The sequence below is a fragment of the Ciconia boyciana genome, chromosome 15 (assembly GCF_034638445.1).
Source record: "Ciconia boyciana chromosome 15, ASM3463844v1, whole genome shotgun sequence".
Classification (NCBI taxonomy): Eukaryota; Metazoa; Chordata; class Aves; order Ciconiiformes; family Ciconiidae; genus Ciconia; species Ciconia boyciana.
Window position 1 is genome coordinate 1,343,454 of NC_132948.1, and position 27,764 is coordinate 1,371,217.

Below are 27,764 nucleotides of genomic sequence, written 5' to 3' on the forward strand. Positions count from 1 at the left end.
AGCACAGACCCGTTGCTGTCGTGCTCTCCCAGGTCCGACAGGCAGCGTATTTAGGTGTCGTTTTCCCCATCGCTATGGAGAGCTGCAGCGTGTGACGTCCTTCCTATCACGCACTTCCACGCAGTGACTCTGGGACACAATCTGCCCGTCTGGGGACAGCAGGCTGCCCACAGCCAGCCCGGGCAGAGCGCGCAGGCTAAAATGGGCACAGGAAGGCAGCAGCAGAGATTTGGGAGCTTCCCTGCCACTCCGGTTTCCATGGGGAAAGTCAGCACAGCCCATGCCCTGCCTCGGTCCAACCTTTCTCTCCATAGAGAGACAATCAGAGAGACCATTGTCACCAGAGGTCTACTGGAAAGCCCTTCATCATCTAAAGCGTGTCCCCTGGAAAACTCCCTGGTCCATAGCTCAAAGGGTTACGGAAACAGGCAGCTCAAAGCTCTTCCGCCTCGCTGTCTTTAGGAGCTGATCCAACCCAACTTGTTTCTGACGTTTCCAGGGCACCAGCCACCAGCATATGACTGTCACCACAGATAACACGGCTTCCTACTAAAAAAGCAGAGCTTCATCTCTACCTTAAAAAGTCTAGGCTCAGTTCTCATAAATGCCAGTGTTTATCACCACCTCAGGTCACTGCAAGCACTCAGCACGCAAATTTCCCTGCAACTCTTACAGAGGAGGATGCATTCAACACCTACACCTAATTTTGGGGGGGCTGAACGCCAGACCCATCGCCCGGCCCTCACTGCCCACAGGGAGCTGCTGGAGGCAGGAGCAGAGGCAGGAGCCGCTGCCCGCTCCTCTGACGACAGAGGCAGCCCTGCGTGACTTGCTCAGACATCTGACTTGGAGACGTCTGACGCAGACTAAATTAATCTCTGCTAAAGTCTTACCTCCTCCTTCCCTCTCCCAGGGGATAAAAGCGCACTGGCCAGCAAATCACGTCCTGCCGTGGATGGTGCCTGACCAGGCTGCCTGGGGGAAACGTCCTGCCGGCAGGACGGGGAAGGACCGTGGGGGTCCGAGGATGCTCAGGGTGATGCAGTGTGACACGCAGCCCCCAAGGACGAGCCGGAGGAGTCGCTCCCACAAACAGGAGCGGCCCCGGCACGATCCCATCGTACCCACGTCAAAACTGTCCCGGCTGAGCCGCCCGAGGTGGGTCACAGCCTCTGCCTCCCCCTGCCTCAGTTTACCTCCCGCTGCCATCCGGAGCCAGTGCCCAGGCATCGTGGCACGTTTGCTGGGTTTGGGGATGATGGAAAGAAACATGGGGTGAGACGGGGATGGCATGGACAGGACACAACACAACTGCAAAATACAATGCAAAAAGAGCAATTTTTCACCCGCAGCCTCCTTCTTCTCAGTTGCACTTCTCTTGTGCACTTTCTCCTGCCTTTTCCCACATCTGTCGAGGAGCTGTGTATCTAAATATATGAAAAATATCACACTTAGTTGGTAAAAGCCTTTCTTCCTCCCCAGGCAGAGTGGAGGAGGTCCATGAGAACAGGCAAGCATCAAAGCCAACCTCTGCTGCAGCAATCCCAGACAAAACTCCGAGCCCTGGCTCCTCACAGGTGTTTCCACAAGTAAATAGCACAGAAACCAACCCCACCTGAGGAGATTCCCTATTTATCCCATCGTCAACCAGCCTCCCTGCTGACACCATGGGTTTGATTCAGAAACGCCAGCCCTTCCCGTCTGGGATTATCCGGATCTCTTGGAAACGTTGATCGCCCGTCATTTCTCAAACGGAGCAATTTCCACGTTGGCTCTAGAAGACGCATCTGCTTTCATCACTTTTAATCGCTATGAATATTAAATGGAAATGGGTATCTATATTTAATAGTCCAGCCTGGCTGCCAAAAGATAGATGGATTTTCACAGCATCTGCAGATGCAGGCACAGGCGGTACTTTTGTGGTTATAAAGAATTACACTGGAAATTAATCATCAAAATAGTACAGCAAATAATCATTCATAAATCATTCCAAATTTGGGTGATCACTTAGCAATTATCACCAACCTGGCAAGGCTATTTCTTCTCCCTGCTAATGCAAATGGAAAGCTGTTCAAGCAAATGGAGGCCTAAAAATAGCCAACATTAGCTGCTTGTGACAAGCTGTGACATTTCCTGAAGTCACATTCGGTGGAAGCAGGTGGTGGGCACGAGCCGAGGAGGGAGGACCCCAACCCGGCGATGGGGCCCACAGAACAAATCCAGAGCTCCAAGACCACTGCTCCTCACAAAATGTCCCATCAGATTTGCCTGCAATCCTTAAGTACTGTGGAGAAAAGTGAAATGCGTAAGTTTTGCAGAAATTTAAGTCTAAGTGATGTGATCTTGACTTGAATGATGTGATCTACGTTGGCCCAAGGTTGTGCAGGGGGTTGGACCAGAGACCTCCAGACCTAGGTTACTCCACGACTCTATGCTAAGTGCAACTTTGTCACTTGTAATAATTGCTTTTGGTTAACAAATCGGATGTAATGCTAAGCTGCAGTAACAAGGGAAATTCAACATACGTATCTGGTTAAAAATTAACAGGTAAAATAAGTAGGATACAAAAATGGGCTTAAAAATTTTTGGAGCCTTTCTTTGGATGATAGCTTGGACAACACAGCATCCTTCTACCAGGCCATGTTGAAATAAAGAAGGTAAGCAACTCCTTCCATTTTGATTTAAAAAAAACGTTACTACTATCTCTTGATTTCTGTAACTGTGATTTCCTTAATACTTTGGTGCAGCTGGTTGGAGCCAAAGCTAAGGGGAGAAGTGATGCGTTAACATGGCCCGACAGTGCTCGCTCTCTTGGTAAGCGAACACCACAGTGACACAAGGACTGAAAAGACTATGAACAAGAGACCAAAGGGACAAAAAGCAGCTGGGGTTAATCTCTCTGCCTCGCATCCAGGATAAATTACAGCTTACAAGGAAAGCAACACACCGTTACAGCAGGGAATGTGTCTAAGGGAGTCAGGACCCCAAAACAAAGGTACCGAATCTGATCCCGCGAAGATGCCTCCTTGGAAGGAACGATGCTCCTGAGAGGAGGCTGCACAAGGAATTTCTTCCGAGATATCAGACAGCTGATGCAATGAAGGAGGCTAACCGAAATGATCGATAGGTCTTGATCTGCTCTGGCACCAGCCCTTCGCAGTTCTCCTTGCGACTGACCCTTCTGCGCTGATGAAGACCCATTTCCAAAGAGGTGAGCAGCCAGCTCCATCCTGCCCATCGCACAATAACCCATCGGGCCACCAGCCTGAAGCAAAATCCACTTTATAACTGGAGCTGCCTTGGGACCACAGCTTCAGCGCAGTGCCGGCACCCACCAGCCTCCGTGAAACACAGGTTTGCTTCAGTGCAAGCAGACCCTACCCGAAACCTTTCTTACATGCTGCCAGAATACCAGAGGACCACATTTCTAAGAAAATGTGAGGATTCAATTGGCAAGCAAACAATATTTGTCCCATTTTGGCACAGGACCATACAGGAGACCTAAACTCAGAAATTTCTTTCGGCACACGCTATCCTTGCCACAAGGGTCTTGAAACCAGTGAAGCTACAGCAGGGATGAATTCTGCCCCACCTCATGTTATCTGCTTCCTTTCCTATGAAATACGTATTAAAATACAAGCCTGAATGGAGAGTGGACGTACCGGTCCATTAATGCACATAAAGGACTTGTTGTTTCTTGAAAGAAAAGCACTGGGAAAGCACAAAGTATTTTTATTACGATTACTGCAGCATTCCCAGTCCAGCTATTGAACATTTTATTGCTGCAATTAGAAAATGATGATGTTACCAGTCAATAAGCCTCAGCAGCAAGTGCTGCACTTTATCTGGATTGCAGTCATTCTCTCTTTCCGGCACATACGGGATTTTCCGATTACCCAATCACCTAAACAACTCCAATAAGCTGGTAAGTTAGGCTACAAAGATCTACAGATGGGTTTAAAACACACCAAAAGGCAGGGTTTAAACTCAAAATAAGATAGATACACTGGAGAAATGGAGATTGAAATACAGGACATGATAAATGCAAGATACCATGCTACATCAGTAGAGAGAACCAATCCAACAGATACTGGGCAACCGCCTGGTTAGCAGAAAAGGAGCCAATAATCATGGCTCATTATAAATCCAATATAAATTACAACGGAACTTTTAAAAGCAAGCTAAAAAAAGCAAATAAACTCAGGGTTATAGGAACAGAAAAGTCGTATCTGAGACACACGATGTAATTCCCAGTAAGTCCCCAACAGCCTATGCCCAGTTTGGGGCACTGCACTCCTCAGACAGATGTGCGCCATAAAGAGACACCCATGAGGACGACGCTGGGGCTGGAAAACACATCCTGCAGGAGAGACTGAATGAAAGGACAGTGTTTCGCAGAAGTGGGAGAAAATCAACCGGAGACACGCTAACAGTCTACAAATAACAACTTTTATTAAGCATAGAAGGGACTGATCTGTTCTTCTCCACGTCCACAACAGCCACGAGAAGAAGCCATGAGCTTAAATGGTTGCAATGACTCTGGATATTTGGGACAACTGCCTAAGCCCAGGGGCAGGGACCAGGGGACTCCGGCGCTGGAGACGTGCGGGGACAGGAACAGCGACCATCTGCGAGCATCGCTTCGAGGGAGCTGATCCTGCCTCTGGGCAGAGAGGTGAATTCAACAGGCTGCTTCCAGCCTCCTTTTGCATGATTTTATCATTTGAAAGGAAAAAAAAAAAAAAAAAGGGCTAGAGATCACCCAGGAAGCAAACCTGGAAACAGGAGCAACTACAGAGGTCGGCTGTGTCATGAGCCAAACCCAAATCCTGCGGAGGTGGACAGGACTCTCCCCTTGCCTTCATATATACATACATATACACACATATATATGGGATGAAACATGGGCAGGCATCAGTGCTGTTTCCACAAGTCTTTCAAGTGGATTTCTTCAAAAGCTTTCCAAAACTCTTCTCAAGAGGAGCCAGGAGGACTTTGCAAGGAGATGTCAGTTTGCTGGCTTTTGGAGGAGGGGGAGGGTTTGGGGTTTTTTTTGCTCTGCCCTTTGACTGCAATGTTCCGCTCTCCATTTCCATTGGAATAAGAAGTCTGGCAGCCACCAGGAGAACTACGGAGCCAGACCTCAAACCTGCTACACTGGAGTCACAGGGCCCGAAGAGCAAAGCTGGCAGGGAACACAAGAGGAGATAAAAATTAGTCCAGCTGATGCTTTTGTTAAGATGCTGGAGAGCCAAAGTTAGCCCCACTGGAGACGGCCAAATGTCCCCTCCTGTCCCCTGCGGACAGTTCTGAATAGCAATGAAAAAAAATGGTGGTGAAGGTGTGATTATAGGGAAATAACCACTCATTATCAGATAATTGGCAGCTCATGCTGCACATCTCATCACCAGAAAGGAAAATTAAAAAAAAAAAAAAAAAAAAAGCCTAATAAAAATAGAAACTTTGTCATTATACAGCTTGGAACAGCAACAACACGCAAAGTACCAATCTCCCAGTAACAGCTCGGGGTGCAAAGCTCTGCTTCGCTGCCGGCATGTCTCAACCCCTGCCTCCTGGTGTGCAAGCACAGCTAATCAATCCCTGGCCCCAGGGCCAGCGCCTTTGCTTTTATTCATACCTGCAAAACTGGCCAGGCTGCTTCCCTGCGAGGGGATCCTTGCGGGAAAGGCCCGGACTAGCCCCGCCGGCCCCACAGCGGGAGGCAAGCATACAGCCCAGGTGCCTGCAGCATCACCTTCCAGCACCTCATTTCCTCTGTCAGTCCAGTAAGGGTCCAGGTGGCCCCAGCACCTCCAGCCAGAGAGACTGGAGAGATCAGCCGGAGCCCAGCATGCCTCCAAGGGGTGCCACATTTCAGTGGATCAAACCTTCATGGAGCAACTAACACCAGGGAAGGAAAAAAAACCTGTTTGTGGCCACCCCATGCTGGGCGAAGACCAGTACCAGGACCTGTGATGGAGAAGGTCTTTGCTGAGAGCCCATGCAGACACGCTGTCAGGGATGCGCTGCGCTGCTACGGACCATCTCGATGGACTGAGCCTGTCCATCAGGACCTCAATTTCGCAGCGCATCCCTGACAGCTCCAAAGTCGCTTGGTCATCCCGGGAGAAGCCTGAGAAACACTTTGGGGCTGGGTCCGACCAGCACGCGTGCAGGCACAACCTGCCTGTTTCTCAGAGCAGGTATCCTGCAGCAGCAAAAGGGTTTCTGCCACCCAGACCCCCGTAACACTCCTGCTTCCCCTTCCCCAGGGATTCAAGCTGCAGAAGACATCCCCTTTTATAATCACAGACTCAGAATGGTTTGGGTTGGAAGGGACCTTTACAGGTCACCTAGTCCAACCCCCTGCAGCGAGCAGGGACATCTTCAACTGGATCAGGTTGCTCAGAGCCCCGTCCAACCTGACCTTGAATGTTTCCAGGGATGGGGCATCCACCACCTCTCTGGGCAACCTGGGCCAGTGCCTCACCACCCTCATTGTAAAAATTTCTTCCTTTTATCTGGTCTGAGGATGGAGGAGCCACCACAGTTTGGTGGCACCACAAGCAAGGGAACGAGAAGTCCCTGCGTCTCTGCAAGGGCTGCCGGCAGCAGCAGGCACTGAGCAGCGCAGGGCTGGGCGTGAGCAGCTTGCTTAGCCTGAAACAAGCCAGGAGAAATGCAGAAGAGGCATAAAATTCAAATGTCAAGATATTTTGGAGGAAATGAGTTTTCTTCAGAGCAGAAACTCGCAGAAGAGATCACCATCGAGGACGTGGGGTGATGCCTTCTTCCAGAGACAACTGTAACAGCACCCTGGCACGCAGCTATTGAAAACCATCGAAGGCCTTGGATGTCTTCCTAAGTGCGTCACCGAACATGCATTTTTAATGACACTTAAACATTTTCCAGCCTCGGGTCTATCTACGATTTCAGCAGTGCGAGGAGGGGAGCTCGCATATGGGTTGGCCTCTCTTCCTGACATCCATCAGCGAAAGAAGGCAGCACTGCCCGCGGCACAGCCGGGACTCGGGAACCGGACGGCATTTTAGAGGCACATCAGCTACATGAGCTCCCATCCTTCACAGGATAACGTCATCCTTGGTGTAACAGGGACCTCTCCCAGGCGGTTCACCACGGGTGAACCTGGCCCATGGTTTTTTTATTTTATTTCTTTACCAATAGTGTCTTTTTTTTCTGGAAGTCTCCCATCAGCAGGGAACACACAACCTGCCCCGGGGTCTTCCTCATCCTTGCGGAAACCAGTGGGAGATGTACAAAGGACACTCCTACATTCCTGTCAGCTCTCTCCTTCCTTGCTAACCCTCGGTAACAAGAACGAGATGACAAGGGACGTTGTTCCCGGGGAGGGGGGGCAGTGACACAAACGGAGGCAGGGAAGAGACTGCAGGGCTGTGATAGCACCGTCCCCATCAAACCTGCAGCCGCCGCAGGATCACGCATACGACAGCAAAATTGGTCTGTGCTGGGGGTTTCGATGGCTAGCACCAGCGCAACAGCAGCAAAGGTCTGCTGGGACACAGAGGCTCAGCTCCCGCCGGCGTGCCAGGGGCTGGGCAGCCCGTCCCGAAATCTCTGTTGCTGCGATGCTGTCCCGAGCAGCTCAGGTGAGGGCACGCTGCAGCCGCCCTCCTCCCACACGGACCAGCTAACGCGCCCCTCGCCCTTGAGACCCGGGGTTACGCAGAGCAACGTCCCTGCGGGCTCCTAAGCTCAGCTCACCCACGGTGTTGGAGAAACAGCCACGGAGGCTGAGCTGCCGGACGGCGTAGCGCGGGCACCCTCCCCTTAATGCGTACTTTTATGCGCATTTAAATCCGCCTGAGCTGCCTGTGCTCAGCTTACTCGCATGTAAGAGGATCGGGGCGGGTGTAAGTTACCTACCTTCCTCCAATTCCCCAAAGGTCAGGACATGCTGGTGGAAAGGGAGGGATGCTGCAGGACCTGGAAGTCTCCCAGCCCCTTTGCTCTGCTGCCCAGCGTGTAACTGAGAGCCCCGGGCACGGGGAGGGTGAAAGCAGGTCACAACCAGCCCCAAAAAGGCATCCAACTTACACCCCCTTCCCACCGCTTCTGCCTTTGGATTTAAACCCTGCTCCTTCGGTAGGCACACGCAGGCAAAGCCCCGGAGCACACACCTCCACTAACCTCCTCCTGAGCACCGGCCATCAGGGGCAGGACAGGCTTGTTAAGGGTTTGAAGTGGAAGCAAAGACAAACCTTCAGTTAGTCCCTTTGTAGGGAAGATGTCTACATCGTAAGGAAGACTTTTCCAACACAGAGCAAGGGTGAAGCTTCAGTGAAACACAGAATTTCACCTAAAAGTGAGAGACTTAAGTGAGCGACACAGCAAAGCTGCACCAGGACAAGTGAACGCATCGAGGGCGCAGCACTGGGGACATCACCGCAGGCTGGAGGGCTCACAGACACGCGTGGTGAGAGATCCAAACCCAAGCTAACTGGATGCACGCCTTTACAAACTAACAACTGCTTCAGTAGTTACCGGTAATCTTCCCCCGGGTAAGGCGGGACGAACGCCCGCACAACAAAATGTATATTTTACTTGATTACATGTTCATTAATTAAAAGCCTTCTTAATTCACAACGAACAGCAAAGCGCAGATCCTAATTAGTGGGCTGCACAGTATCACATCCAGCTTGCTGCTAAGCTGGCAGCACTGGTCCTGGTCCGACACCAGCTCCGCGCAAGATGCCCAAGAGCAGGAGCACGAGGAGGAAGCACCTATTTTCCTCGCTTCTGCAAAATACAGTTGAGAGGCTTAAATGCTGCATGTCCAAAGATGCTATGGCACGGCACGGCACACAGGCACGCTGGTGCTGGCACCGAGAGCGGGCTGGCACCGTGGCACTGGTCGCAGTTGCCTAAGGGGACACCTTTCCCTTCTCTTTTTCCCTCCTTCCTTCCACTTGCTGGGCAGCGAGACTTTCCAAACACACCAAAGCAGACAGGCAACAAAGCACTATTCTCCTCAAGGGGGGGCAAAAGAGAAATCATTAACGGGCAAACAGCCCTAACAACCCATTTCCTACAAATGGGAAGGCAATTTAATCAAGTCCCACTTGGTGGCAAATCAGCCCATCTCGGCCAGGGCTCCGTCAGACATTCAAATGAAGTTAAAGCACGAAGGAGCTACGCCAGCATCGCTGGTGCATGCGTGCGGTGGGAACCCTTCTGCCACACACAAGCAATGGACCGTCACACGCGGGCTCCGTGCCCGGCACCCGCCACCTTCACATCCCCACGGATCCCTTCAGCAACAGCAAGTTCATGCTCCAAAAGCCTGCAAGGTATTAGGAAAACCATCACCATCATCTGTTCTTTGGCTTCCACTCGATCTCTACAGCTCCCACACAATCCCACACAGCTCGGTGGGATCACCTCTCCTTAGATGCTGCTTCAGCCAATGTGCCATGCTCTTTGAACACGAAGACTCCAGGAGATGCAGCAGCTCCCAACGTCCCTCTTGCACGTCCCCGTGCAGCCCTGCGCCAAAGCTGGGCTTTCACAGTGTGCACGGCCTGGTGTGCCTGCAGGCTGACCTCAGAAGGGACAACACCGCTCTCTTTGCCCCTCTCTCCCGCCCCACAGCGCAAGTCCAGCCACGGGCCTGGGGTGGTGGAGCTGCAACATCTCTTGGGTCAACAAGAGCCGGCTGATGCAAGAGCTGCTGGGGTGACGCAGCAGGACTACGGAAGAAGAGAGAGGAGCAGGCACAACGTGAACTCAAGTTACTCAAGTTTCATTAAGTTACTGGAAATCTGAAATAAGCCTGGACAGTCTCCTGGCTCTTCTTCCTCCCATCCCTCCGTCTCCTCCAGTTTCTCTCTCTCGTTAAATACAGAACTCCTCCCAGGCATATTTCAGATTTCCAGGCTCTGCAGGACGGGCAGTGCCTCGCTGAGGTTGGGTCACACTCTGCTCTCTCTACCCAGCAGTTACTACCAATGATTTACTGTGAAAAGATCCTCTAAACCAGCAGTTTACCCCTGAAATCGCTCCCCCATCAGCAGCCCTCAGCCCAGGTTTGGCCGGGGAACAGCACAGACAAGGAGAAGGGCAATCACCCCGATGCAGCATCTTCTCCCCTAAAGTGCTGTGCTGGCTGGCAGTGCTGCCTAGTCAGTAAAAAAGGAAAAAAATAAATGCATTTCTGCTGTACATGGGGCCTCTATTTGCAGACCCGACTGGATGGAGCTGGGAGTTCATCTCTGTTCTTTCCAATTCTATAAACACATTTCTGGTCTCTAATTACACCATCAGGCTGTCAAGATGGCCACTTCCTCCCTAATTACTCCACTTTGTATTTAAGACATAGCTAATAAGCCCACATTGTTAACGATTGCTGCCGATTAGCTCCGAGGACGAGAGCATCTCCTGCCTCGCGCTGAGCCCCTCTGGCACCGATCCTGCACCACAAGCGCCCGGGCAGCACATCCATTTCCACCAGCACCTGCGCGTCCTCGGGGCGCGTGCTCTTCCAACCAAGCCACATGTGCACGTGAGCAGGAACCCACCTCCACGAGTGCTAGAAATGAACGGGAAAGGGGCAGAGAGGGCATAATTCAGAAAGAAAATTAACGGTCCCTGCCCTTCGCGCGCGCTTCTGCTACCTCGCTGATCTTCAAGGGCTCCTTGCTGCGAAGGAGACGGCTTGGCCAGCTCAGGAGGCAACACAAAGCTCCCTGTTTGCAAAGCAGGACTCCCATCGGATGCTCGCTGCCCTACAAGCTCATCCTAGGAAGCCCCGTGGGGCTGCAGAGGCTGCCCAAACCACTGCGGTGCCTCACCGTGTGCACGCAGATACCTGCACGTCCACCTCCACCCGTCGTGGGGGTCGAGGGCAGCTGGAGGGCTGGCTCCTTCCTCGCTTCTGCAAGCGAACATGCCAGCTGCTCCTCCCTTTGCTCACCCTGGTCAAAATAAGAGAGGATTTCCCCAACATGAAACATCTCTAAACATCCCCATGGACGCCCCCACATCGCTATTTCATCGCTGCAGCTGGTAAAACCATTTAGAGCGAAGCAACCCAGGTAGGGCACTATGTAAATACATGCTATGTAATACATCTGACAGATGTAGAGCATTCAGTCTTTATTTTAAAAAAGGTGAATCCGACAGCCCTGATTACAGACTTTAAGCGCTTTCACAAAGGGAAAACAGCAGCCACAAATGGCTGTTCAACCACTAAAGTCACAGCAAAACAGCTACAGCTCTTCGGCAGCTCAAGCCAGGCACAACCCCGGTGCAAACTACAGACATCTTCTAACCCTGGTAGCAGCTAACCCAGGAACAAAACGACCAAGGAGCCAGTGGGTTTAGCATCTCTTCATGCTTTTACATCCCAGCGAGATGCCGTTCTAGCTGACTTGCTTTCCAGAGGAACCACGTCACACAGGAGAAATGGTACGGGATGCGCCTGTGGGTTTCACGGGACAGGTATTCAATGTTACTTTCTATTTTGGGCTTCCTCTGCTCATGGATGGCCATGCCAAGGGAGGAGGGGTCAAAACTCTCAGGCAAGAGCCCCCCTGGGAGACTTCTAAATAAATCTGGAAAAAGGCTGAATCAACATTTCTGCTTTTGGAAGCAGGCTGCAGCATTGTCCATCATCAACGCTACAGCAGCCACACGTGCCCGGTCCCTCCTCGGAATTTAACCCAACATTCATTATATAGCAGGCTTGATCTGTACATCAACTTTAAATATTCATTTAAATGGTTTCTAGCTGGGCCGTGAAATAAATACACACTGCTGTGCATGTAGCTATAGAAATGTATTTCTTCATCTATTTATTTCATGGCCCAGGTAGAAACTATTCCCACACGTGTGCGCCTCGGAGCAGGTGCTCATCACCCACGAGCCCAACGTGCTGAGGACCCAAGCCAGGGAGCCCTGGTCGCTGCAGGTGGCAGCCCGGGATTTGACTTTCATTAGACGATTATCATCCGTGTTACCATCAAATATTAACGACAGATTACATTTGCTGAGCAGGGGACGTGGTAAGAAACCCAGGCCCCGGCACCGAACGCACCAAGTGGGCCTGGCAAGGGATATTTCTGTTGCAAATTTCCTCTGCACGCAGGATCATTGTATTTAGTCACTTCTGCTGGAAAGAGCTTTGAGATCTTCAAAATTAACTAAAGATAAGCTAATTATCTTTATCTGTCAGTTGCCTACCAACCTTTTTATGCACAGTAAGTGTGGTCTTTGTATTCCTGCTAGCCTGTACTCTCATGGCCCAAGGCGGGCGGCTGTAACCAGTTATCATAATGGAGAATAAAACCCATTATCGTAATGCAAAATAAAACACTTCACTCTAGAGAAAGGTTTCAACACCTTGATCCTTCTTCCTTAATTTGGCCAATGTTATTGAAGCCAACAGACAGGACCCCATCAGCTCTAGCGGAACCGGATCAGGCCTTCGACATACGAATAGAGAAGAGTACAAAACATCTCCTTAATTCTATTTTCACCTTTTTTTGTCACTGTCTAATCGCAATGTCTGCATTGGGTTCATCTTACAAGCACAAAATAAACTATTAAAAGCAACCCAAAGCCTCCAGGCTGAGCGCTTTTGTTTGCAAGGAATCTCCTGCCGAGCAAAAAGCCGGGGCCAGCTTTTCCCTGGGCTGCTCATTAAAAGCCATCAGCATTTTAAACATACCTCAAACGGCTCCTTTTTGGTGAGATAAGTGGATTTAAGGCCAAAATTTTTGTAGAAAACAACTATTACAGCATGAGGATTTCTAAATGAAAAGCAAAGCATCCTAGGGAAATATTTTCACTTCCAGAAGAAGTACTGCATTTCCAATGGGGAATGTGCTTACCAGAGAGACTTTCACCGCACAGTTTGCACATCACATTTTTTACAGTAAATTGATTTTAAAAGCCAACATTTTCGCAGCTTTGGGGTTCAGTTTGTTGCTAAAACATGAAAAATATTTGCTTGTCATGTCCCAGGGCCAAGATCCCTCTGGGTTTGCTAAATATGCTCCACATGTGGCATACGGACATGCCTCCTGCCATACAGGGAAAGCCTTATACATGTCAATACAAAGCTTCCCCAAAAGCATCTTTTTCCCACCAGAAAATGGGGGAAAGATGTTTTTGGGACAGAAAAAGACCAGCCCAGCCAGGGAAACAACCCCCAGCTCATCCTGCCGGCGCAAAGCACCAGCTCAGAGCTGCTGGAAGCTCCTGCATCAGGCAGTTGCTGGAGATGCGTTAAAGGGAGCCTGATAAACCAAATATTCACTAAAATGGAGGAAAAAATCAGGGTGTGATTGGGGGTTGTCTACTCCAAGAGGGCTGCACGTTGCCTTCAGCCCCTGCCGTGAGCCTCTCCCTTTGCCCAGGGTTATGGAGATCAGGTAGGGCCATCTGCGTTCATAGGAAAGGCTAACAAAGGACATCCAAAACTATTAAAATCACATCTATATTTTGCACATATAATACAATACGGATTACATTTTACACGTGCAATCCCATGATGAATACATTCGACGTGCCCAGGAAAAGGAGCGCACGCGTCCGTGGCGGCTGCAAGCAGCCGCAATCATTCTGCCTGCACCAGGCAGAACGAGGGTGGACACGCTGCAACACCTGGGCGAGCCTACGCGGAACCGGCACAGGCAGCACTACGGAAACCCCTGAGGTATTTGAATTTGGAAGTTGCTAAATTGAAAAAAAAAAAACCAAACACAAAACCAAACAAAACCCAAAAACCAAGTGCTTTGTGCTTTTTATCACTCCTTGTTGCAAAGACGCCGAGGCCACCTAACGCCTTCCCAGTCCCAAACCAGAAATAATCTGAGCGCAGACACCCTTGGAAGACATCTCCCTAGGTTCGTTCCTTGCGGTTACCAAGGTCTCCCTGAAGCCCCACTTGCCGTTTCTCCTGTGCTCACCACTCATCACCTTCCCCTCGATTTTCACACAACAGGAATCAGGCTGGTTTCAGCTTTTTGTGAGAATAATTCTGGTTTGGGGCATTTTATTCTCCACTGAAGCCTAGTTACATAAACTGCTGTGCTTGCATGTGCACATCTCCTGTTACAGGCATGTCCTTACGTCACCCAACTAGAAAAACAGCTCAAAAAGAAAACCAAAGGAAAGAGGACAATCTGGCTTTGATAAAAAAGCTTTTTTTTTTTCATCATCTGAAGCCTGCTGTAAATCCTCAATGGCTTTAATTTTGATTTGACCTATTTGCATTTCTCCTTTCAGTGCCTTCTTCTGGCAGAAGGAAATTACATTTAGATAAAATAACTTATTGTGAAGTGATGCTTGAGAGTAGGACGGAGACGCGCGTCCACGTGGACTGCGCGGGGACCCGATCAAGCGGAGGCTGATGCTCACACACCACTCCGCAGAGACAGCTTCGCACCACACGTTAATGCAAATAAAACGGGACCAGCGTTTGGAAGTGGCGACTTTAAACACTTGTATCTAAGAAGATGGGACGACTCATCTCACCTACCTTTGACAGCCAGAAACAGAAAGTCCAAACCTGAGCCGATCCCTCCCAGGCTTCCCTTAGGGTTGGAGACGACCCATTTTGGGGAGAAGCAAACAGCTCTCAGAGGTGCCCGGTTCTCTCCTGACGACAAAGACAACTCTGGGTCAAGAGATAAGGCTTCAGCTTTTAAATTGGATATAACATGATCTCACCTAGAGTGAGGCGAGATGAATCCCACGCAGGAGATAGTGATTTGATTCCTAATGAATTTTGGTAGGCTTTCTGCTTTTTCCTTCCTTGAACCTTTTAATTACGCCAAACTACATCAAAAGAGCAACAGTTGGATTTGACCACCAAGGAAGTCCAGGTGTGCATCGCCCAGTGCCACCAGTTCCCAACAGGAACAGACGCTCTGGGCACCGCAGCAACACAAATAAAGCACAGTAAGCAACAAGTTGTTAGTGCCTGGGATCAGAGGAGCCCTCAGTGGTCTGGAAGGAAGGTTCTGAGCATCCTAGAAATCCTCATTTCTCACCATCACCCCTCTTCTTTGCTGTGGGAGAAGCCTGGTTTTGCTTGGCCCCTCCACCGATGAAGCAACACACAAGTTGTCTGAATTGAAAGGCGGGACCCCTCCCCTCGCAGACCTGCTCTGCTTCGTCGCAGGATCCGACCCAGAAAAAACCACACCAAAATTGTTTGGTAGCACTCACAAAACAGAGATTTCTGCCCCAAACCAGCACGGATGCGGGCAGAGCATCGCTTGCCCCGTGAAGGACAGCGCTCCTACGTGCCCAGCGCTGAGCTCTCCTGGCAATGGGAAATGCCTGGAATAACCTAGGGAGCAATAACAGAGGGGCGATTATAGTGCTCAGCCTGAAATTCCAGCTCTCCACCACGCAGGTGTTCCTGGAGAACATCGCTGCCTCTCGCTATACGTCAGACTAAAGCACGGGTAGCGTGGATTACAGTACAAACGCAGAAACACTCTCATTCCATCTCAACTGCAAAGTAATTTGGCTTATAACTAAAAAAATATATCTAATTTACAGAAACCAAGTAACAGGTCCGAACAGACTGTAGCAGGAACTAATTTACCCATTGCAAGCAAACCAATTATTCTTTGTGATATTAAAGGTGCACAAAAAGAACAAACTATCACAAAATTTAACCTTCTTAGCAGTAAAACTTAGTAAATCCGAACCATGGGTGATTTACTGTATTTTTTAAACACTTGATAAAGCGGAAAGAGCAAGTGCCACGCACTTTATAAATCTCAAACCAAACCGAGAAAGGACGGAGCACGCGATGCCCAAGAGCCCTGTCTGTAGTCAAGATGCCGTGCTGCCACGCAAACGCCGCTGACAGACCCACACTGACTATTTTCCGTATTTCTCTGTCTTCCAGGGCTCCTGCGTGGGGTTAAAACATCCCCCCCATCCCCAAAAGGCACCTCGCTAGCTAGAGCAGCCCCTCCATTGCTCCCCAGTGCATCGGCACGGCAGGGGAGGGCACCACGCCGGATGCCGAGGGAGCGCACGCTGGGCTGGATCCGTCCGGCAGCGACGGCAGGAGGATGCCGGGAAGGCCACTAACCCTTGTGAAATTTATTCAGACAGCCGGCGTTGCAGAAGGAACGGATGGATCCCGTCTCCCAGCAGCCCCTACCCTTCATCCCCACAGCGGGATCGCTCTCGCAGAGGCTACGCGCTGCATGGCTGTTAGCTTTAGGATGGAGGTAAAAAAAGAAAAAGAAAAAAAGATAAAGAAAAAAGAAAATGTCCTTATTCGGCAATCAGACAGACGGCTGCATCGCTGCACTTACAGTTCCACATTTCACATCATAAATTCTCACCACATGCTGCTAGCAGAGCACTACGGCACCCAGCTCGCAGCAGCCACCAAACCACCCTCTTACCAGCATGCACCACGGAGCAACCCTTAACTCCATCTCTGCCAGAAACAGGCATCTTCCTGCCAAAAAAAGGCAGGGGCGGGGGGGGGGAGACAACACCGGGTCCTACCGAGGGGAGGTTTCTCTGGGGCCGTGTCCGGAGCGATGCTGAACAGGCTGCTGGATATTCAGTCCAAAAACCAAAGGGATGCTGTTTTGTGGGGGGAGGATGATATTTGGAAGCTTGTCCCTTTAAATGCCACGGGAGTTTATTTTTAGGACACTTGCTTAAAATATATATCAGAATTTCTTTATTTTTATCAGAAACTTCATTATACGTTTTACTCGTGCAGCTCCATTTCACATCCCCCCAACAGCTCTGTAACAAGACCTCTGAGGTTTCACGACCGCATGCCCTCCTGATGTCTATTTTCTTGCCCCTCCGTTGTGGGACGACTGGATTTTCCCAGCCTTTAATATTTTACCGGTCTCGGGAGAACGAGCAAGTCCGGAGGAAAAATGCGGCATAAATCACAATTCAATGTAAGACGAGCAGCTGCAGCCAAGGTGTTCCTGCGTGACGTGCAGGAATAGATACGGCCACGGCTCGGGGGAGATGTGACCGCTGTCAAGTATTTACAAGTATTAGTAGTTTATACTTGATCGTTTTCTCCCAGTTTAGCTGGATTGCAAGGCTTTTATAGCAACGAAGGAGACGCTTATACTCCATCTTTTAAATTGCAACCACTCTCCGTGTATACATATTTTTAAAAAGAGGCAGAGACTTTGCAAGAATTCTGAGTGGAAAAAGGACAAATTCTGGAAAAGCAAGCTGTCACCACACTACGCATTCAAGGCAGGGAAAACTAATGCCGGCAATGCACAAGCACACAAAAATTTTATTAACTTGTTTGCATATATACTCATGCCTTGAGTAAGAACCAGCAGTCTTTCAAGGGAGAAAAAGCACGAACACCACAAGACCAGCAATTTTTAATTGGAGGGGAAGGCCTTGATGGGATTTAGCTCAAAACGAGCACTTCCATTTCTGTTATCAGATCCAAGAACCAGATGGAGCCAGGATCTGTGTTTTGGCACTAAGATCAGAGCCAATATGTATATACGTCTATACCTCAGTATATGTATATATACATACCAAGAGAGACAGACAGGCACACACACACATGTATCATATACTCGTCTCTCGCATACAAATACCCAAACCTTGTGTGTATGCCTATGATCAGCAGAGCTGTGATTTCCTACAATCACTCCGTTTCCCTGAAAATCAGACCATTTGTGATCAGTTCAGGCGCAGGTTCCAGGCCAGGCCCCTGCAGATGACACCAGACCAACACAATCAACGCCGCCTTCTTCTTCTTCTTCTTCTTGGGCCAGCTTTGCACCCCAGGCTACAAGCACAGCCCAGAGCCTGCTAAGGACAGAGAGCAAGAGGGGGTTGAATGGTGAGTTGGAAGAACCTTCCACTTGGGTTTGGAAGGTAGGACAGCAAGAGGAGTCGGGCGTGGAGATGACCACCTGAGCCTCGCAGAAGTTTGCTCCGGCAGGGAGTGAAGGGCATGCAGCTCAGCTAGGCAGGACAAGCAGGGCTGAGCTAATAACCTGCCGGGTATCAACACGTTGATACAGGGGCCCAGTCAAGCACAGAATCACAGAGTATCTCAAGCCCGAAGGGACCTAAAGGATCATTGAGTTCAACTCCGTGCATCATCCCTGGTGAGGTTTCCTCGCTCACCAGACAAACCCATGGCATGTAACTCGGTGATCTCCCCCAGTTTACGATAGGAAATGCATTGGACGACTGTCTAAATCGCCAGGGAAAAGCTTTTTCCACCAAGACACTCTTTGCTTTGCTCTTCTAAGCAACTCCCTTATTCTAGTGGTGGCTTGAACACAATTTAGCTGTACTCCTATTGCAGTAACTGCAAGGAAGGATCATAGAAAGCAAAGCTAAGATCCTCTCCATCAGTCTAACGCTCACAAACGGTTATAACTAGCTCTGCATCTCTTCTGCAAGCTGCCATGAACCTTCTCCTGCCAATATTTAAGCCACACCTGCAGTTACTCATTTAAATGCTTGAAGAATTACTCCTGAAGTTCCCTGTTTAAAATCAGATTGCTGTTTTATCCCTGAATTTAATTCACTCCACTCAAAAACAAGAGTTACCTTGGTCCCAAGATCAGCAAAAGGTACCCGGGAAACGCTCTCTGCCGTGTCACTCTACGTCAAGATGAAATTTCTTCTTGCTCACTTTCTATGAGAAATACTCAAATAGTGACGTTATTTCTTGCTGAGCAAGAGAAAATCAGCAGGTGAGCGAGCGGTGGGAAAGGGTGTGGGAGGTGTGGGTCACCCAGGGCTGGCCGAGGGGGGCCAGAGGGCAGAACCCAGGAAAAGACCAGGATAAAATGAGGAACGAGGGGAGCCAGAAGGAGAAAATTCAGCCCCCTGTGGCACACCCAGCTTCCCCACGGACACGCACCGCCTCCCGGATCACCGGCTCTACCCTCAGGCTCTACCGGCAATATCAAACCATTCCATTTCCAGAAAACTGTATCAGATTTTAAAAATACACCCTCCCTTGCAACTTCTACTTTCCAAATACTTTGCATGGAAGAAAACTAGGCAGGAAGGTTAAGATTGTAGTTTGGTTTTAGTCTGAATTCTTTGTCCAAGTTTGATGAAATTCTAAAACAAAGTGAAGAAACCTCAAGTATTTTCTGTTTTCCCGTTCCCGAGCGCGACCACTAACACACATATCCACCAGAAGTCCGAGGACTGCACACTTTAGCATGACATGTCCTTTTCTCATCATTATTATTCAACTAATCTTTTAAGCACCCATAGTCCTTAATTGTCTAGCATCTTTATAGCTGTGCCACATCCATCTCCCAAACCGACTGATAAAAACATTAGATGAATTTTAACAATCCGGAGCTCTAATAGGATTAGTGGTACTAAAACAACTCAAACTCCAGCTCATCCGTTAAAAAACGATCAGAAACGCCTTCTTTGTAGCAGTCGAAATAACTTCTCCCTGGTTTAGCTGCAGAAAGCAGCACCGTGTACGGTCGGAAGGGCTGCCCCATGCAAGGACCGGACCCGCTGCGCCTCTGCCAGCTCTGAAGACCACTCACACACGGGGACTTTCATCGCTTTATGAACTTATACATTAGTTTAAGCGTCTAATCAACTTCAAGGTCTTTGTCAAACACTTTCATACCCATTACACACCCCGAAAGGAGCACAACCCTACAGGCTGCAAAACCTCAGAAAAAACTGCAAAAACTCAGAAAGCAAAAAACTCAGAAAGCGCCAAAATTTCGGTGGATCACACGTGCTGAACCCAGCCCACCTCCTGCTTTGTTCTAGTCTATATGTATAAAATTACATACTGCGTTTTCCACAGCACCTCTTCCTCATTCAGAGCTCAGCTCCGTGAAGCGGCGACGTGTGGTGGGAGACCACGGCCGTAAGGCTCCGACCGAAGGCGATCATTCCCCCGGGACGCTCTCCACAGGCTCCATATCCTCATTTCTTCCCTTCCCTTTCCCTCTCCTCTCCGCAGCTCTCATTCCCCCGCGCTTGGGGCCAGGAGATGCCTCCTCCTCCTCTCCCTGCATCCACCACACGCAAGCAGCTGCCTGCACTGCCTGCACTGCCCACACCGCCTGCACCGCCTGCCTGCACTGCCCGTACTGCCTGCACCGCCTGCCTGCACTGCCTGCACCGCCCGCACTGCCTGCCTGCACTGCCGGCACCGCCTGCCTGCACTGTCTGCACCGCCTGCCTGCACTGTCTGTACTGCCTTCACTGCCCGCACCGCCTGCCTGCATTGCTTGCACTGCCTGCACCGCCTGCACCGCCCGCCTGCACTGCCTGCACTGCCCGCACTGCCTGTACTGCCTGCACCGCCTGCACTGCTCATACTGCCTGCACCGCCTGCACTGCCTGCACCGCCTGCCTGCACTGCCCGCACTGCCTGTACTGCCTGCACCGCCTGCCTGCACTGCCCGCACTGCCTGTACTGCCTGCACTGCCCGCACTGCCTGCCTGCACTGCCCACACTGCCTGCACTGCCCACACTGCCTGCACTGCCCGCACCGCCTGCACTGCCCGCACCACCTGCACCGCCTCAGCACACGGGAGGCACGAAACGGGCTCGGAGAAAACAGAAACTTTGGAAATTTCAGCTGTTTGGCTTGTAAAAGTTTGCAATGCAAAAGCACAAAACCAGCCCCTCCTGGCAGGCCCCTTCCTGAGCGCGCCGGGGCAGATCCCCGTTCCGAGAGCGACAGCAGCCGCGCAAAGACGGGCTCCTCACCAAATTTCAAGTCCTCGCTTCAAACCACGCGGGAGGCAGCATGACAAAACCGCCTTAAAATAATTCTGGGGACTTCTGCCTCCATTGAAATACCGTATAATATACTAAGTATAATACGCTGATTATAATAACTATAATAATATACTGCAGAAGACTGCACTGAAATACCCTTTCCAGAAATGCCCAAATATTCCAAAACAAACAAAAAAACCCAAAAACAAACAAACAAAAAACCCAAAACAAACAAAACAAAAAACCAAAACAAAACAAAAACAAAAAAAAACCCAAACAAAACAACAAAAAAAAAAACAAAAAAACCAGAAACCAGCCATATGAATACAGCCAGGACCTAAAGAAACAGAACAAACAGGTAAAGTTTAACACAACTACAAGGAAATGAAGAATCCTACAAGAAAAGCATTTCACACAGGTAACAGCAAAAGGTGTCTATAACATTTCCAGCAGCGACACGGGACTGGAAGGGATACTGAGAAACACCGAGGCAACATCCAGAGTACCCACACCACCTCTTGTCAAACCCTCTCCTGAAAGTGCCGCTTCCAGACGCCCGTGCTCTAGCACGCGCCTATGCTGTTGTTCTCAACAGAGTTATTCTCAACACCCAAGTTATTTTCTTGCTCCAAAGCGAAGGGATTGCCTCTGCCCCCTGCAGACACAAGGAAGAAACGGCCACCTTCCTTCGACGCAAAAACCTTCACCGTACTGGAAAACACCCGTCACATCTTCATAATCTGCTTCCTTTTCTTTTTTAAATAAAATTTGACTCTTTCATGCTTCCTAGATCGCTGGGTGTGCCTCACAACTCTCCAAATGCCTCCTGCCTTTTTAAAGTACGATGCCCCAAAAGAACGCACGTATTCACCTACGTAAGTGTGAAGTAAAATGTGTCTTGAATGTAATACCTGCCTTAAAACAGCCAAAAACAATATTAATTTTTTTTCGCAGTACTTCACACCCGGCTTTACTAAATTTCATCTTACTGATACCAGCCCACTCACCAATTCCCAAACTCTTCTGTTCCTCTCCTCCCTTCCAGGAAAAGCCATTTGCACCGTGCCTACGCAGCAAGAAAACCCTCAAGACTTTCAAAAGGAAAACACATTTAGCATTTTAAACCTTCTCCTGCCAAGCAGGTAACCCTGTACCTTCTCTCTTGTTCTGTGCATCAAAGGAAGAATTATTTATCGGGTAAAAAGTAAAGAAAAAAAATGTAAAACATAATGGCATCTTTGCTTCTCTGGGTTTTAGACTTTCTTATTCCTCTTCTCTCTGCAAGGAATTAACTTTGCTATAAGCTTATTCTTAAAACACTTAAACACAACCAGCTCCTCACCTCTGTGACCGGTTTTTGAGGTTACCTGTCCCACCTCTGCGCTGACACAGGACACGCTCACCGCAGTTTTGTACCAGCCCCGCGCCGGCCGGCCCAACGCAGGGAATACTGCAGCAGCGCCCGGCTCCTGCCGCAGCCCGCCCGGCCGGGAGATGCCCCTCGCTCCCCTCTCCCTGCCGCGGGGACGTATCGCCCATCGCGGGCAGCCACGGCGGGAGCCATCCCGCCGCCTGCTCCCCTTCCCGCGGTTCATCCGCAGAGGACCGGGCTGCACCTGCCGCAGCCCGAACCTCCAGCCTTGAAATCGCAGGAGCAGGGCGCAACGGGATGCGGCTGCGATGTCTCCGCATCCCGCAACCTTCTGCTTCTCTTCCCATCCCCTCTGGTTCTCCTGCTGCCCTCGCTCCCTCTGGGTGTGAACATCTGCTGGCGTGGCACGGGGTAAGGTGCCCCACAGGGTGAGGGCACCACCAATGCAGCTCACGCTCGGCACCACAACCATTTCAGGAAAGGTCATTTTTGCTAATAATTTGGTTCTACAAAAGCAAAGGAGCATTTAAGTAGCAGGCTCATGCCACGGCACACAAAGTGCATTTCTACCCACACCACGCTGGGCCCGATGCCATGAGCTGGAAGGAACGGGCACACAGGTACCTTCACTGGTGACGGGTGCAGGGAGGACCGAAGCACCGCACACCAACAATCGACATCTCCAGTCCTCTCTCCGCAATCCCTTCTGCTGTATTTAGTTTTCCGTCGTTGCATTCAGTCCTTGGCAGTAAGTCAGCACCAGCCTGGCAGCGTGCAGCTCAGCAGCCATCTCCGTGGAGCGAATCCCCTCAGCCCCATCTCGTCCCCATGTACCATGTTTTTTTACAGTCAATCACGAGCAGAGTCAGGGAATCCAGAGCTGGAACTCTCCCCCGCAGACAGAACGCCATTCGGGGAAGGACAGGCTTACCGCTCCGTCTGACCTCCCAGCCCCGCCATGCGTGCGCACCGTGCAGAAGAAGATGCCGAAATTGCAGCCTTTATTATTACTATTATTACTGGGGGTATTTTCTTTTTGTAGCAATTTCATTTAATTTAATTGCTTTTTAATAGCAATTATTACTGGGGGTATTTTCTTTCCCAACTGAGAGGAATTTCAACCTCTGGATATCACCAGGAAAACAACACGTGCAGGGCCAGAGCAGTTTAAGACCCATCTCACCACCCCCAGGCTGCACGTCCCAAACCAGGGACGCCCAGAAGCAAAACTGCGGAACTCATCCAAGGTCACGCAGAAAGGCAGAGAAACAGAAAACAGATCCCGGAAGGCTTTTCATTAGCTTTGCCCAACTACTGGCTGCTTCTTTACATTTTGCTCCTGCCTTCATTTATCTCATTCCACTCAAAAAGCGCTGCTGGAGTGAGAGGAAACACCCACGGGCTCCACCTTGTTTACACTGAATCCCATGGGGGGTTTGCCTGCTCTGAAAAACCTTAGATTAATGAAGAATATGCAATCCACCCTTGAGATGGAAATAAATGGAATAATCAAAATAACCTTTTTCTAGTGTAAATAGACAGTTGAAAGAGCTAACATGTGGATCTTTCATTAACGCACCGATGGTTCTGCTCATGGATGGCTCGACCAAGGCTGCTCTTCAGCACGTCCGTCACTGCAGGGCACAGCCTCCCTCGCTAGGTACCATAAACTGTTAAAAAACCCCACGTTTTATCCACGACTTGTCTGTATTTCTGTTTGTTTAGCTGGATTCTGCTGCTCTTTGCATTGCTCCCATCAAGGGATGCAGGAACAACTCGCACAGAAAGAGAGCTCAACAGAGGGAAGTCAACGCGCAAGGAACTGCTACCAAAAGATCCACAGAAATGACAAAAAAAGGATGCCAAATTTGAGCTATTACATTGCCGTTTGTCCTTCGCAATGTGAAAACCTAACAAAAATTTGTCTCGTTGAAGTATTTTGGCTTTATGTTCCAAAATCTACGGGGTTTTGGATCACGTGCTGCTACGCTGCCCCACGTACATCGGAACCCATCGACAGCACCCAAGAGTAGTTACTAGGAATTTTAGGAATTCCTAGTAATTTTAGGTAATTTTATTTTAGTAGTAATTCTACTACTAATTTAGTAGTAGAATTACTAGTAAATTCCTAGTAATTCCTAGAATTTTAGGAATTCTGACATTTTAGGAATATGTCAGAACATTTTTTTTCCATGGTAATTTTAAATTTGACATCAAAAAGCAAGCCCTCCGGGTACACAGCAATCATCCCCACCCTTCACTACAGCATTAAACTACCACCCACTCACCAAGAAACAAAACAAAAAAATCATAATTTGTATTCAAAACATAGTTTTGCTTCTAAACAAACTGTCCCACGCATGACAGTGCAACCAAGAAAATCCAGGTTTAATATAACGCTGAATGTTTGATCAAACATTTATTGTTCTTTGCTCTTACATCTCAGTATCAGGAAAACACATCTTGCCAGATAAACACAGAACAAATCTTGTAATCAACTTTTTTTTTTCCTGACCCTTCATCAATACAGACCTACACACGTCCCATAGTTTTTTAACGACATAGCAATGCAATGTCTCTTTTTACCCCGTTTGCAATTATTTACCAAAGCAGCGCATCATCAAGCCTCAGGAATACTAAAATTAGGTATCAAACAATGCTCAGAAAAAAATCAAGACTAAGGGACGAGGCCAAGCAGGAGGATTTCTGCAGCCGGCAGCTCCGCAGTTGTTCCAACCGGCTCTTCGAAGCCAGAGCAGCCACGCGGCCAAAACCAACCTGAAAAGTGAATTACAGCTGCCTGAGCCCGCCCTGCAAACCCCTGCAGCCTCCGGCGGGTTTCGCTGGCTGGAGCAAACACCGGGTGCCTGTGGGAATCCCTTGGGAGCCGACATGTCTTGGTGCCCACGGGGTCGGGTTGGTGGCCTCTCCGCACAGCTCCGACCCCCCCGCCCATCCCCGCCACCCCCTCGGCACCTCGGGGTCACTTGGCCCCACAGCAATACTGGGACCCCGGGGCCTCTGAAATGACGCACGCAGCGTATCAGCCCTCTGACCCTTCTGTTTTGGGGCCACTTCGGGTAAAATTCTGGTTTTTCCCAAAGATTTCCACTGAACTGATTCCCTACCCTGCTGCTCGTGTGCGAGTGGAAAACTAAATTAATACGCTCAGGTCAAGAATGGCACTGAGCTCACCAAGGCCTCTGGTCGCCCTGCTTAGCATCACTACGATCAATCCCCCGTTGCATTTGCTTCCACCATCTGCAAAGCACCAACCCTCGCCGTCCCTAAGCTGGAAACCTCCAAGGAGCAGGACGGGCACACGCTCAGCCGGGACTGCAGCGTGCCCGGAGACCACGCGAGCTGCGGAGAACCTGGGGCAAACCCCAGCCGACCGCAGCGTTAAAGACGATTGCTTTCAACCTGTGGCAGCCTGACTTCATTATTTAATGACCCCATATACATCTTCAACAGCTACGTGCGTTTGTATGCATTGCATCGCAGTAGGTGTGCAAAATATGGGGGGGAAACGATGCCAAGGGGAAGGTGCGAACCCGGAAAAGCAAAGGCAAAGTCAAAACCACGGAAGCTCTGGAAAGGGGGTCCCCAACGCCTCAGTTTTACACACGCTCCTGCCCCAGGCTAAGCTGCTTCGCCAAGCAACAGTACAAGCGAGAACAAAAAAGTTGTCCCACAATTTTCACGTAGTTCATTGCACTTCAAAATTACAACACGGAGATGCTTTCCGGAGACGCGCCGCAGCAGTCAGGAGCAGCACAAGCACGACACACGACAGGGCAGTTCCATGCCGTGCCGAGGTCCCACCATGCCGAGGTCCCACCGCCACGCTGCTCACTCAGCAGAGCCTTGTCTTTGCTCTTGGACCACTCTTCTCTGTCACACAGCCCTTCTCCGTGCTCGGCATGACTCCTTACGCAGGAATCAGACGTTACCAAGCTTTAGTAACACCCAGAGTTCTCATTTTGCCCATTTTTCAGATGGTTCAGTCTCCATTGCCCACACCAGCAGCTAACACAAGATATCCAACCATTCACGCATTTTAGGATCTAGAAAGCCTGAAGGGGTGTTATGAGGCTTAGGCAGGAGCTCAAAGCTATGGTCCACTGTCACAGCTCCTTTTTTCCGGTATTATTCACAAAGAAAAAGAAAATACATTATGTATGTATGCTAAAAATAGTGCTGGAACATTTGCAGTGGCTTGCGTGCCATTAGGAAGTGGGAAAAAAACCCTGAAATGAACTGATTTAAATAACCCCTCTCTGACGTGCTCTGAAGAGGGTAACTTCTCATCCCCACATCCTAAAAGACGTGCAAACAGCAGCCCAGGGTGGGCAACATGGTAGCCTCTGGTCCATGCTAGGTAAGACAGTAGACTGTCTGGTAAGACAGTCCACACACGGATTTTGCACGGCGCTGGCCGTGACCTTCTCAGCCTAAGCCCTTTGTGCAAACGCTGCCATTCACCTCGTGCAGAAAGATTTGGTCTGGATCACTCCCCTTCCATTCAGAGATTTCGAAAGGAGTAGAGGGAATAAGGCATACTGAGATAAGCATCTTTATACTGACACAAATCAGGCACAGGGGAAGCTGAAGCACATAAATAAAAATAACACAATGAACATCAGCACCAACTTTGGTTGGTGGCCAAGACTGGCTGGAAAACCCTCTCAGCCACCCAAATTGCCATCTCGGGTCTCCTGTGAGCACTTCTGATTGATAACCTCATGGCTGATGCTATTATTCCACTGCATTTCCAATCCCAGACCTTAGACGGGACCTGAATTTGTAGCAGTGGAAAAAAAAAAAAGACGTTTTTCAAAATGGAAAGGACTTTCTCAACATGAGGTGAAACAAAAAGGTGCAAGTCCATTTTTTCCTCTTGCAGTTCGATTAATTTCTTTTAATGCCCTCCTTGACATAGTTATTCTGCAGGTTTCTCAGCCCCCTGTCAAAAGCCATCAGTAGGTCCTTCCTGGCTCTGCTCCCAGGTCCGACTGTGCCATCTACTCAAGTGGAGACTTCAGAGCTCCACCTTCTCACCCCCGTGTCCATCAGAAACTGCTGCTGTACCACAACAGGAATTTTATTACTCAGCTCTAGAAAATAGAGCTGACCTTACCTGGACTCCAACCAAATACAAACTATTGGCTAAACTCAGTTTTAGCTGTCGATATTTAACTGCTAACTGGCACTAACTAGAAATAGCGACCGATTAGCAGCCAGTGGTTTGGACGGGTCTGTCCAAGGTGATGTTCCTCCTTACCAGTGGCTCCGTACAGCCTGCACAGAGCCCAGCCAGACCCACTGAAAATGGACAAAGGACAGGATCTACCAGACCTGCTTCAGGCATTGGAAAGCGAGATGTTTAAGCATGAACCAGCCACACACAGTCCCTTTACAGCTAGAAAAGCCAAGGACCTCCACAGGGAGGTCCACAGGGAGTCTCCCTCCATCACCTCTGGCAATGCCTATTTCTCTCTAGTGACTATAAAGCATGAGCTAAGATACTGGCCCAGATCAGGGGGCACCTGAAGCCTCACTCAGAGGCGAGATGAAAGTTTTAGGGGGTAGCTGAGCCTGCTTCTGAGTCGTCACCAGCGTCACCACCGCGACACAAGC

The 27,764-nt window shown here is 49.7% G+C and overlaps 1 protein-coding gene across 2 annotated transcripts in view; it reads right to left on the reverse strand.

The window, feature by feature from the left end:
* The window catches only part of OSBP2 (oxysterol binding protein 2), a 128,558-nt gene that overhangs the window by 47,397 nt on the left and 53,397 nt on the right, over nt 1-27,764 (reverse strand). The window lies entirely within an intron of this gene.